We start from the raw sequence: 12,358 nt of genomic DNA on the forward strand, positions 1-12,358 counted from the left end.
TTGACTCTACGCCATTGGCTACGAATAGACCTCAGTACTGGACACAAGTGACCATGTGCATGACTCCTGTTCATCAGGAGGTGATTCGCTTTCTTGTATTGCATAATTTGCATGATGTTGTCGTGTTGGGTCTACCATGGTTGCAGACTCATAATCCAGTCCTGGATTGGAAAGCTATGTCTGTGTCAAGTTGGGGTTGTCAGGGAATTCATGGTGACGCTCCTGTGGTGTCAATTGCTTCGTCCACTCCTTCTGAAGTCCCTACGTTTTTGTCAGACTACCAGGATGTATTTGAGGAGCCCAAACTCAATTCTCTACCTACTCATAGGGACTGTGATTGTGCTATAAATTTGATTCCTGGTAGTAAGTTTCCTAAGGGACGACTTTTCAATTTATCTGTGCCGGAGCATGCTGCCATGCCGAGTTATATAAAGGAGTCTTTGGAGAAGGGACATATTCGCCCGTTCTCTTCCCCTCTTGGTGCGGGATTCTTTTTTGTGGCTAAGAAGGATGGTTCCCTGAGACCTTGTATTGATTATCGCCTTTTGAATAAAATCACGGTCAAATTTCAGTATCCTTTGCCATTGTTAACTGATTTGTTTGCTCGCATTAGGGGGTCTAGTTGGTTCACCAAGATAGATCTTCGTGGTGCGTATAACCTTGTGCGTATAAAACAGGGTGATGAATGGAAAACTGCATTTAATACGCCTGAAGGCCATTTTGAGTACCTGGTGATGCCTTTTGGACTTTCTAATGCTCCTTCAGTCTTTCAGTCCTTTATGCACGACATCTTCCGTGAATATCTGGATAAGTTTATGATTGTGTATCTGGATGATATTCTGGTTTTTTCGGATGATTGGGAGTCTCATGTTAAGCAGGTCAGGATGATCTTTCAGGTCCTGCATCATGCTTTATTTGTGAAGGGCTCAAAATGTCTTTTTGGAGTCCAGAAGATTTCTTTTTTGGGTTTCATTTTTTCTCCTTCTACTATTGAGATGGACCCAGTCAAGGTTCAGGCTATTCATGACTGGACGCAGCCTACATCGGTTAAGAGTCTTCAGAAGTTCTTGGGTTTTGCTAATTTTTACCGTCGCTTCATAGCTAATTTTTCTGGTGTTGTTAAGCCTTTGACGGATTTGACCAAGAAAGGTTCTGATGTGACTAATTGGTCCTCTGCGGCTGTGGAGGCCTTTCGGGAGCTGAAGCGCCGGTTTTCTTCGGCTCCGGTCTTATGTCAGCCAGATGTCTCACTTCCCTTCCAGGTGGAGGTTGATGCTTCCGAGATTGGAGCGGGGGCTGTTTTGTCGCAGAGAAGCTCCGATGACTCTGTGATGAAGCCATGTGCTTTCTTTTCAAGAAAGTTTTCGCCTGCCGAGCGGAATTATGATGTCGGTAATCGGGAGTTGTTGGCTATGAAGTGGGCATTTGAGGAGTGGCGACATTGGCTCGAGGGAGCTAAGCATCGTGTGGTGGTCTTGACTGATCACAAGAATTTGATTTATCTCGAGTCGGCCAAGCGGCTGAATCCCAGACAGGCTCGTTGGTCGTTGTTTTTCTCTCGTTTTGATTTCGTGGTTTCGTACCTGCCTGGTTTGAAGAATGTGAAGGCTGATGCTCTTTCTAGGAGTTTTGTGCCTGACTCTCCTGGAGATTCAGAGCCGGCTGGTATTCTTAGAGAAGGGGTGATTTTGTCTGCCATCTCCCCAGATTTGCGACGTGTGCTGCAGGAGTTTCAGGCGGATAGACCTGATCGCTGTCCACCGGAGAGACTGTTTGTCCCGGATAGATGGACCAACAGAGTCATCTCCGAGGTTCATTCTTCGGTGTTGGCGGGCCATCCTGGAATATTTGGTACCAGAGACTTGGTGGCCAGGTCTTTTTGGTGGCCTTCCTTGTCGCAGGATGTGCGTTCCTTTGTGCAGTCTTGTGGAATTTGTGCTCGGGCTAAGCCTTGCTGTTCTCGAGCCAGTGGTTTGCTGTTACCTTTGCCTGTCCCGAAGAGGCCTTGGATGCACATTTCCATGGATTTTATTTCAGATCTCCCTGTCTCTCAGAGAATGTCTGTCATCTGGGTGGTGTGTGATCGTTTTTCTAAGATGGTCCATTTGGTGCCCTTGCCTAAGTTGCCTTCCTCCTCCGAGTTGGTTCCACTGTTTTTTCAAAATGTGGTTCGTTTGCACGGGATTCCTGAGAACATTGTTTCTGACAGAGGATCCCAGTTTGTGTCTAGATTTTGGCGGACCTTTTGTGCTAAAGTGGGCATTGATTTGTCTTTTTCGTCGGCCTTCCATCCTCAGACGAATGGCCAAACCGAGCGAACTAATCAGACCTTGGAGACTTATTTAAGATGTTTTGTTTCTGCTGATCAGGACGACTGGGTTACTTTTTTGCCGTTGGCCGAGTTTGCCCTTAATAATCGGGCTAGTTCTGCTACTTTGGTTTCTCCTTTCTTTTGTAATTCGGGGTTTCATCCTCGTTTTTCCTCGGGTCAGGTGGAGCCTTCTGACTGTCCTGGAGTGGATGTTGTGGTTGATAGGTTGTATCAGATTTGGAATCATGTGGTGGACAATTTGAAGCTGTCTCAAGAGAAGGCTCAGCTCTTTGCCAACCGCCGTCGCTGTGTGGGTCCCCGACTTTGCGTTAGGGACTTGGTGTGGTTGTCTTCTCGCTTCGTTCCTATGAAGGTCTCCTCTCCTAAGTTCAAGCCTCGGTTTATCGGTCCTTATAAGATTCTGGAAGTCCTTGGCCCTGTGTCATTTCGTCTGGACCTCCCAGCATCATTTGCTATTCATAATGTGTTCCATCGCTCGTTGTTGCGGAGGTATGTGGAGCCTGTGGTTCCTCCGGTTGAGCCTCCTGCCCCGGTGCTGGTTGAGGGAGAATTGGAATACGTGGTGGAGAAGATCTTGGATTCTCGTATTTCTAGACGGAGGCTCCAGTATTTGGTTAAATGGAAGGGCTATGGTCAGGAGGATAATTCTTGGGTTGTCGCCTCTGATGTTCATGCGGCCGATTTGGTTCGTGCCTTTCATGTGGCTCATCCTGATCGCCCTGGTGGTTTTCATGAGGGTTCGGTGACCCCTCCTCAAGGGGGGGGTACTGTTGTGAACTCTGTGTTCAGGCTCCCTCTTGTGGTCACTGGTGGTATGGTGTGACTTGCTTTGGGCTCCCCCTGGTGGCTTTGCCTGTTATCCTGCTGGTCTCTGGCTATCAGCTGGTTCGTTATCCTCTGGGAGGTTCCTATATAGCTCTGTTTTACTTTCACTTGTTGCCGGCTGTCGATGTAATCAGTGCTACTCAGATTCCTTCTGACTACCTTGCTCCCAGTCCATCCAGGATAAGCTAAGTTTTGTTTGCTCATTTTTTGATCAGCAGTGTTTATCATGTTTTCTGTTCCAGCTTGCTAAAATGTAATTCCCTCGCTTGCTGGTTGCTCTAGTGGGCTGAGTTTCTCCCCACACACCGTTAGTTGGTGTGTGGGTTCTTGAAATCTCAGGATGGATATTTTGTAAGGGTTTTTTATTGATCGCATAGACCCCTGCTCTATTTTCTGCTTTCTAGTACTAGTGGGCCTCTTTTGCTGAATCTGATTTCATCCCTATGTATGTGCCTTCTTCTTACTTCACCGTTAATATTTGTTGGGGGCTTCTATATCTTTGGGCATTATTTCTCTGGAGGCAAGCGAGGTCTTTCTTTCTCTTTAGGGGTAGCTAGTTCCTCAGGCTGGCTCGAAACGTCTAGGAATTTTTTAGGCACGTTCACCGGCTACCTCTAGTTGTTTTGGATAGGTTCAGATTTGCGATCAGTCCAGTTACCATCTCCCTAGAGCTCGTCCTTAGTTTAATCACTTGCTGATCTATTTGTGATCCTCAGCCACTAGGGATCATAACACCTTCCACAATGTATTCCCCACAATGTATTCCTACGCCCCTGTGAGAAAATAGTCCCTCATCTCACTTTATGGCATGCTGTATGAGAAAGTTCCCACGCAGCTTTTTGCCATAAAGTGAGACCAGTGAACTATAGTAACCTCAGTGATGCATTGCAGGAGCCATTGTCTCCTGTCAGTGTGTCACTGAGGGTCCTATAGAGCAGCGACATCACCCGATGTCACTGTTCTATAGGGGAGGTCGTCGTGGGACACTCGTTATTAATTGGACTACGGCGGACAGGTAGTATACGGTTTATTATTTTATGTTTTTGCAGGCGCTGAAGTATGGTAAGTATGGTTAACTGAAGAATATTAAAATACTTTTTTCCTAATGTGTGTGTTTTATTAACCCTTTCTTACTATTGGATTAATAATGGATAGGTGACATAATTGACGCCTCTCCGTTATTAACCCGGCTTAATGTCACCTTACAATAGCAAGGTGACATTAACCCCTTATTACCCCATATCCCACCGCTACACGGGAGTGGGAAGAGAGGGGCTAAGGCTGGTTTTACACTTGCGTTTTTATCTGCATGCGTTTTTTTAAAAAACGCATGTGTGAAAAAACGCATGTAAACGCGGTAAAACGCTGCGTTTTTTAGACGCATGCGTTTTTACATGTAGAAAAAAAGCGGCGTTTTGCCGCGTTTACATGCGTTTTTTCATGCGTTTGCGTTTTTAAAACGCATGCTGAGAAGTGTGTGACAGCTGCCAATCATCAAAATCCACAAGAAAACCCACTATAAATAGAAATAGCTAGGGTTAGGGGTAGGGTTAGGACCTAACCCTAACCCTAACCGTAAACGTGACAGAAATACGTGGCACTTTAATACGTGACACTGAAATACGTGGCACGTGGCACTTAAATACGTGGCACTGAAATACGTGGCACTTACATAGGTGGCACTTAAATCCGTGGCACTGAAATCCGTGGCACGTGGCACTGAAATACGTGGCACTTAAATCCGTGGCACTGAAATACGTGTCATGTGGCACTTAAATACGTGGCACTTACATACGTGGCACTTACATACGTGGCACTTACATACATGGCACTTACATACGTGGCACGTGGCACTTACATACGTGGCACTTATATACATGGCACGTGGCACTTACATACATGGCACTTATATACGTGGCACTGAAATACGTGGCACTGAAATACGTGGCACTGAAATATCGTGGAACTATGACTGTCAGAAAATGTTCATTAAACGGTTAGGGGTGAGGTTAGGGGTAGGGTTAGGGTTTGGATCCCTTTATCACCCTGATGGTGGTGGGTGGTTTTTCAGTGTTTTTTCTGTTTTTTTTTCTATAAAAACGCATGCGTTTTTTAGCGCTAAAACGCAGCGTCCAAAAACGCAAGTGTGAAACCAGCCTCAGTGCCGGAATTGGCGCATCTTACAGATGCGCCATTTCTGGGATGGCTGCGGACTGGTATTTGTAGCCGGGGGGGGGGACCAATATCCATGGCCCCTCTCTAGGCTATGAATATCAGCCCGCAGCTGTCTGCGTAGCCTTTCTGGCTATAAAATATAGGGACCCCACGTCATTTTTTTTTGGGGGGTCCCCCTATTTTAATAGCCAGTAAAGGCTAAGCAGACAGCTGCGGGCTGATATTCATAGCAGGCTACAAATATTGGCCCCCGGCCGTCGGCTTTCCCCCTCTTGCGCAGAAAATTGCGCGGGAGCCCACGCCGTTTTTTTCAGTTTTTTATTAAATTAAATGCTCATTAAGGCCTGTTTCACACTTGCGTCGGCACGGGTCCATCGCTATGCGTTGGGCCGACGTACCGACGCACGTTGTGAAATTTGTGCACGTCGTGGGCAGCAGATGCAGTTTTTCAACGCATCCGCTGCCCATTCTGAAGTCCGGGGAGGAGGGGGCGGAGTTTTGGCCGCGCATGCGTGGTAGAAAATGGCAGACGCGACGGACGTGCCAACGGTCCGCTAAAACACGACGCATCCGTTGCACGATGGACGCGACGTGTGGCCATCCATCGCGATCCTTCACTAATACACATCTATGGGTAAAAAACGCATCCTGCGAGCACATTTGCAGTATCCGTTTTTTTCCCAAAAAGACGGATTGCGAAAAACGCAAGTGTGAAAGTAGCCTTATAGAAACATCGGCCTTTCTATTATATATCTATGGATATATCTATCTATAGATATATTTATCTATAGATATATCTATAGATACATAGATGTATCTATCCATATATTTGGGTGCTTTCACACATCAGGTTTTTGCCGTGAGGCACAATCTGGCGAGTTTTGAAAAAAACGGATCAATTTTTTCCGTCGGATCCATTTTTTTCTCATAGAGTTTCATCCGTTTTTTGCCGGATCCGTCAAAAAAGCTGTTTCCGCCGGATGGAAAACACAGAGGAACGTTTTTTCTGTCCGGCGAAAAAACGCACAGCGACGGATCCGGCAAAAAAACGTATGAAACTGAGCTGTGAAATGATGAATCCGGCCTTGGAATTCGTGTTTTCATGCATGTTTCCATTCAAATCATGCACATTTTCCGTTTATTTACTTATTTCCAAAAACGGCATTAAAACCGCGCATAAACCGCACCAAAAAAAGCATCAAAACTGCACCAAAAACTGCATCAAAACTGCACCAAAAACTGCATCAAAACCTGGTGCAGTTTTGCAGTTTTGGTGCGGTTTTGATACAGTTTTTGGTGCAGTTTTGATGCAGTTCTTGGTGTGGTTTCGGTGCGGCCTTTTCCGCAGCATGTGCACAAGTCTGCGGCTCCCATAGACTTACATTGGTTGTGCAGTACACTGCGGATTTGATGCAATTCAGTGCGGCAAAAAACACTGCGGATCTGCAATCAGATCCGCAACGGGTGCACACAGCCTTAGCATTTAGTGAACCTAGCCAAAAAGCCAAGCAAAAAACAAGTGTGGGATTTCACTTTTTTGCCATTTCATTGCACTTTGAATTTTTTTCACATTTTCTGCTACACGACATGGTAAAACCAATGGTGTCGTTCAAAAGTAGAACTTGTCACGCAAAAGATCACATGGCCATATTGACGGAAAAATTATGGCTCTGGAAAGAAGGGGAGTGATAGACGAAAACAAAAAAGCTCCAGGGGTGAAGGGGTTTAGAAACATGGATATGGACATATCAATGGAAATAGACATAGATATATCTGTATCTATCTATCTATCTATCTATCTATCTATCTATCTATCTATCTATCCCATATCTATCTATCTATCCCATATCTATCTATCCCATATCTATCTATCCCACATCTATCTATCTATCTATCTATCTATCTATCTATCTATCTATCTCATATCTATCTATCTATCTATCTATCTATCTATCTATCTCATATCTATCTATCTATCTATCTATCTATCTATCTATCTATCTGTCTTTCCCTCTATCTATGTGTAATGGAGGTAATGGAGTGTGGGTTGGACAAATGTAAAGAGGAGGTTGGACAGAAATGACATCACAAATCTTTTTGAAGCTAGAGGAGGGAGAGGAGGGAGGGGTTTGGGTGTGTTTTGGAGTGGGTGTGGTAGGTTCAGGCTTAGTAGCAGTGCAATGCATCATGGAACTTGTAGTATTAGAGCACAGTAACTCAGGAGAAAGGAAGTTGTCGATTAACCCCATGAGAGCTGGATCCAGCACTAAAGATGTGCTGCTACAGCATGATAAAAGGTAATATTGCTAAAATAAACACAGTAGATGTTTTCAGTGGCACGTAATAGCAAGATTTATGAAAAAAAAAAAAAGGTTATAGTAGTGGACAACTTCTTTAAGGAGGCTTATCTTCAGTAATATGTAAATGGAGGTGCTCAATGCACCCTTGGTGTGGCTAAATGCCTCAGTGCACCTTTCCACCCACTTACCTAGATATCAGCCACTTCTATTTTGATTGACAGTGTCAAGTAATCAAAAAGAGGTGGGTGGAATGAGCACCTTCATTTGCTTCATTTATTACAATAAATATGTTTTGGGGGCAATGGAGGAGCAGGTTTTAAAACAAAAATAATTATTTTTTATTGTTGCTCCATCTCCTACAAGGCAATGTGGTAAGTTTGAAGTGTAAATTTGAGATGGGAGAATAACTTTAAGGTGCCATAGTGTATATATTCAAACTGCCGATCCTTCTCTGCCCTGATATCACGGATTGGGAGAGAGCTGGGAGGCCAAATACATAGTAGAATGGTCAAGAGGTCCTGCTGAAAACAGTTTAGACAACTTCTAATGTGTATGGCTGCCAAAACACCAGGGACATTGGATTCAACTCTTAACCAGAATTTACAACTGTCTGAGGAGTGCCGCCCTCTGTTCTTTTCAATGAAGGGCATAACAAGAAAAGGGCATTGGCTTTTGTGGTCGTATCAGACTCCTACATTATAAGCATATTGGCCACAAGTGCAAAATCTGTAATAGACCTTCACTTACCATGGGCTTTTTTTAAATTTAATATCATCTTATGTGACAGAAGGGTCATTGAGCCCCTCCAGCTTCAGTACCCTGGTGCTACCTCCCCATCCCCTGTAGCTACACCTCTATTTTCTGTACATTTGATAACAGGTCACAAGTCAACATTACATAACAATGGGGAAACATTGCCAGAATGCAGAAGAAGGTGTATTTACTAAAAGCAGAAGCCTCTGCCTTTCCACACGTCATTTAGTGTAGATCACTAGCTGTGCCATACTCATCAAATAGTGCGAAGAGTGTTGATGAATAAGGCGTATTTTACTTTAAAGTTAAATATGAGCGTACCACTTGCTTGTATGTCTTCACTAAAAACTATTTGCTTTAAAACCACACGTAGTAGCTGTCTTGTGACTAAAAATTTGTTGTTGCATTAGCACAGTTTTAAAATCCTTTGCTTGTACAGACAACAGTATTATTGGTCCAAGTGTGATCCAACAAAACATCGTATCGCACTCAGACCTATGATATTCTTTGGGGCTGTGCACATGACCTATTTTATTATTTCCTGAGACAGATCCGAGGAAAAAATCACAGCATGTCCAAGCTTGATCAGATTTTCAGATTGTACTCGGCTATGCAAGTCATTGATTCTATGGAAACCATCTGATTGCACTCGGATGACATCTGATTGCAATCCGATTTCCATGAACTGATGCAATGAAGAAGATGAAGAATTTTTTTCTACATCTTTTCTTCTGAGAGAATCAGATCGCACTATGATCACACTCTGCTCTGAGTTCGATCAGAGTGTGATTTGCATAATTGACCAGATTCTATCTGATGAGACCCTAGCCTAAAGCTGCACAATTTACTTTGATATGCAAATTGTGCGGCCTATATTTTCCTTTTTGATCTTTCTGGACATCTGTAAAGTCAACAGTCTTCCCCATGATTGTGGAGCCTACTGAAACAGACTAAGAGGCCTTTTTAAACGCTTAGGAAGCCTTTGCAGGTGTTTTTGTTAATTATTCTAGTTTACTGAGATAATGACTTTTGGATTTTCATTGGCTGTAAGCCATAATCATCAACATTAACAGAAATAAACACTTGAAATAGATTATTCTGTTTGTAATGACTCTATATAATATATGAGTTTCACTTTTTGTATTGAAGAACTGAAATAAATTTAGATGATATTCTAATTTCATGAGAAGCACCTGTATTTGCAGTGTCATATAGACTTAAAAGGGTCATCCAGTGTCTCCGGGTTTATTTATTTATTTTTTTAAAAGGGTTCATACTGGTATAATACTAAATAATAAAACTAATACTCACCCTCACCGATCCCCGCAGTTCCTGTTCTGACGGTTATGCAGATCCAGCTGATCTCAATTTCCCAGTCCAGCCTCTCTGTTCTGGAAATGGTAAGAAATACCTGCTCAGCCATTCACTGGACACATTGTGCAGAAATAACTGATGTGCATGATTGATAAAAAGCTGAGTAATAATCTCTACGGGCCCTTATATGACTGCGGTGTGTTGCACTGGGGATAAGCCATTTATTATAGGATTTTCTTTTTTGTTATTTCACTGTCCTGATTGAATTTCTTTCCAGTCTGTTGCAGCGATAAGGGGTTAATCCATTTTGCATAGTGACAGCTGCTGGTGTATCCAGCTGGAGAGTGAAATATGCCATTTGGATGCCACATCTGCCCCACCCTGCTCAATCTCCGCAGGAGTCAGCGTAAGATTCGCCATGCTCCTCGGCAGAGATGTCATGTATTTTGTCTTTGGTGCTTATTATTCCTATACCCTTCTGCTGATCGTTGCACCTAGAGGCACCGCCACCTTCTAGCCTTCTCCCAGGTCATTTCTCCGCCATGCAGTCACATGCACATGGCCATCTGGCTCGGCCCCATGGCGCTCCCCAAACTAGCACAGCTGAGCAGCAGATGTGCCATATAGACTGCACTATATCCAGCATCCACTACTCCACCGGCCGTGTTTTGGGTGGGAGTGGATGTTCTGGGCTTGGCTCAGTCTTGGCGCTGTTATGCTGAGTGCTTCTTAAACAATAAGAACATTCATCACGATTTGTCAACCATAACTCAAGTCCAACATTGTGACAATCCTACGCCTAAAAATGAAAAATATCCATTTTTATCATTTCTCCTTTTATATTATTCTTTGCTGTTTTTTTTTCCTTTTAACTCCTACTGAGCTTTCCATAGTTATAGACTATGGCTAGGGCTAGTAATAAAGTGATAGGGAGAACAGTGGTGCCACTCAGGAGACTGGGGAAGCTGTGCAACAAGGAGAAGGAAACCTGGTCCTGTGGCCTGCCAAGTAATCAGGACATGATCATTTTTTCTGTATCTTCGTGTAAATTCTTCTTGAACATCTTATTTATCCTCTCATAGTGATGCTAATATGTCCTTTATATAGTTTCTTTGCCAATAATGGGAGTGTGGACCACCAGCGGGTGGCAGAGGTCTCATTGTGTGGCCAAGCAGGAGGCCTTTATCAACAGCTGTACACACAATGGCCCACTTTTCACTTGTAGACTCAATGTACAAACTTTTGTAGCTAAATAAATTCCATGACAGAAGTGTAAATCGGCCTCTGAACCTTCTGTTTAGTCCTATTCAGGAGCTCACCATATCCCAAAGTCATTTACACTTGTAGATTTCTACTCTTAATGAGCGGACATCAATCACACAAGTCTTTCAGCACTCGTTTACAGCTCTTTTTACTCGAACCAATGAAATTGAAGTGGGAATTAAATATCATTATGTCTGATCTTCTTTATTCGGGAGTGCACCGCTCCCCTTCCTCTCGGCTTCCTGCTTGCCGGGGTTGAGAGGGGGGAGCAGTGCACTCCTGAAGATTGAAAGTTCGGACAAGTTTCAGAATTCAACTCAGTGCTCTCCCAGACCTCAGCATTGGAGCAAGGGCATGGAAGCTGGGATCCAGTGATCCCACCAAGCATCAGAGCAGCGCTTGCAAGTTCTAATGCTATAAGGCCTCATTGGAACGTCCATGTGTCACGTACGTGTGTTACCTGTGATTTTCACAGATGGAACATGCACCATTTATAGTCTATGGGGTTGTTTACATGTCCGTGTATTTTTGAGGATCGCGTGATCTGCAAAAAAATCATGGAGTCATGTCCATCTTTGATAATGAGTTATGGGTCAAAATTACCCATTCAAGTCTTTGGGGCCGTGAAAATCGTGGACAGCAAATGGATAATATTAGTGTGCAATCTGTGTGCTGTCCATGATAAACATTGTCAGGAAAAGGAGAAGCTTTCCAATCAGTAAAAATCACTGGTGAAACAATGATGAGCAATTGCTGCCTGTTCTAGACGGTGCCGGCACAGAGCGGTCACCGATCACTCTTGCCGATGGTTCAGCTGCTTTACGTCAACACAAAAGCTCTTCCTCTTCTGGGGTGCTCTATCTATTGGGTATGACCGTTGGATAGTGGCAGTCATACCCAGTCAACAGAGCTTAGCGGAAGAGAAGACGCTAATCTAGTGACATTCTCATTTATAGAGAATTTTATTGTGCATGTTACTATATATCGTAACAAATCTGTATGGAACACTGATATTGTAGAAGGGAAACTTTCTGTAAGTAATAATAACTTTAGTGGAGCATTTAGTGGAGGGCAATTTTTAATAGGCTGGGAAAGGGCCATAGATATTGCCTCCCTCCTAGACTAATAACACCAGCCCTATTCCGCCCCAGGAATGGTTGCATCTAATCCATTAGATGCAACCCTCTTTTACTCATTTATTACCATACAAAAAGATAATAATTCAAAGTGGTCCGCCTTAAATCCAGCCCATTCATCGAACGATGATCCCCGACTCTGCTACACCCGGAGGCTGTGCTGAGCATGGCCTCCGGAACACACTGACAGAAGCGTGAGAACGTGGCTGCAGTGACGAGCGGTGACATAATTAAAGTTACCGCCTGTCACAGGAGGCAGT

The sequence above is a fragment of the Ranitomeya variabilis genome, chromosome 5 (genome assembly GCF_051348905.1).
Source record: "Ranitomeya variabilis isolate aRanVar5 chromosome 5, aRanVar5.hap1, whole genome shotgun sequence".
NCBI classification, from domain to species: domain Eukaryota; kingdom Metazoa; phylum Chordata; class Amphibia; order Anura; family Dendrobatidae; genus Ranitomeya; species Ranitomeya variabilis.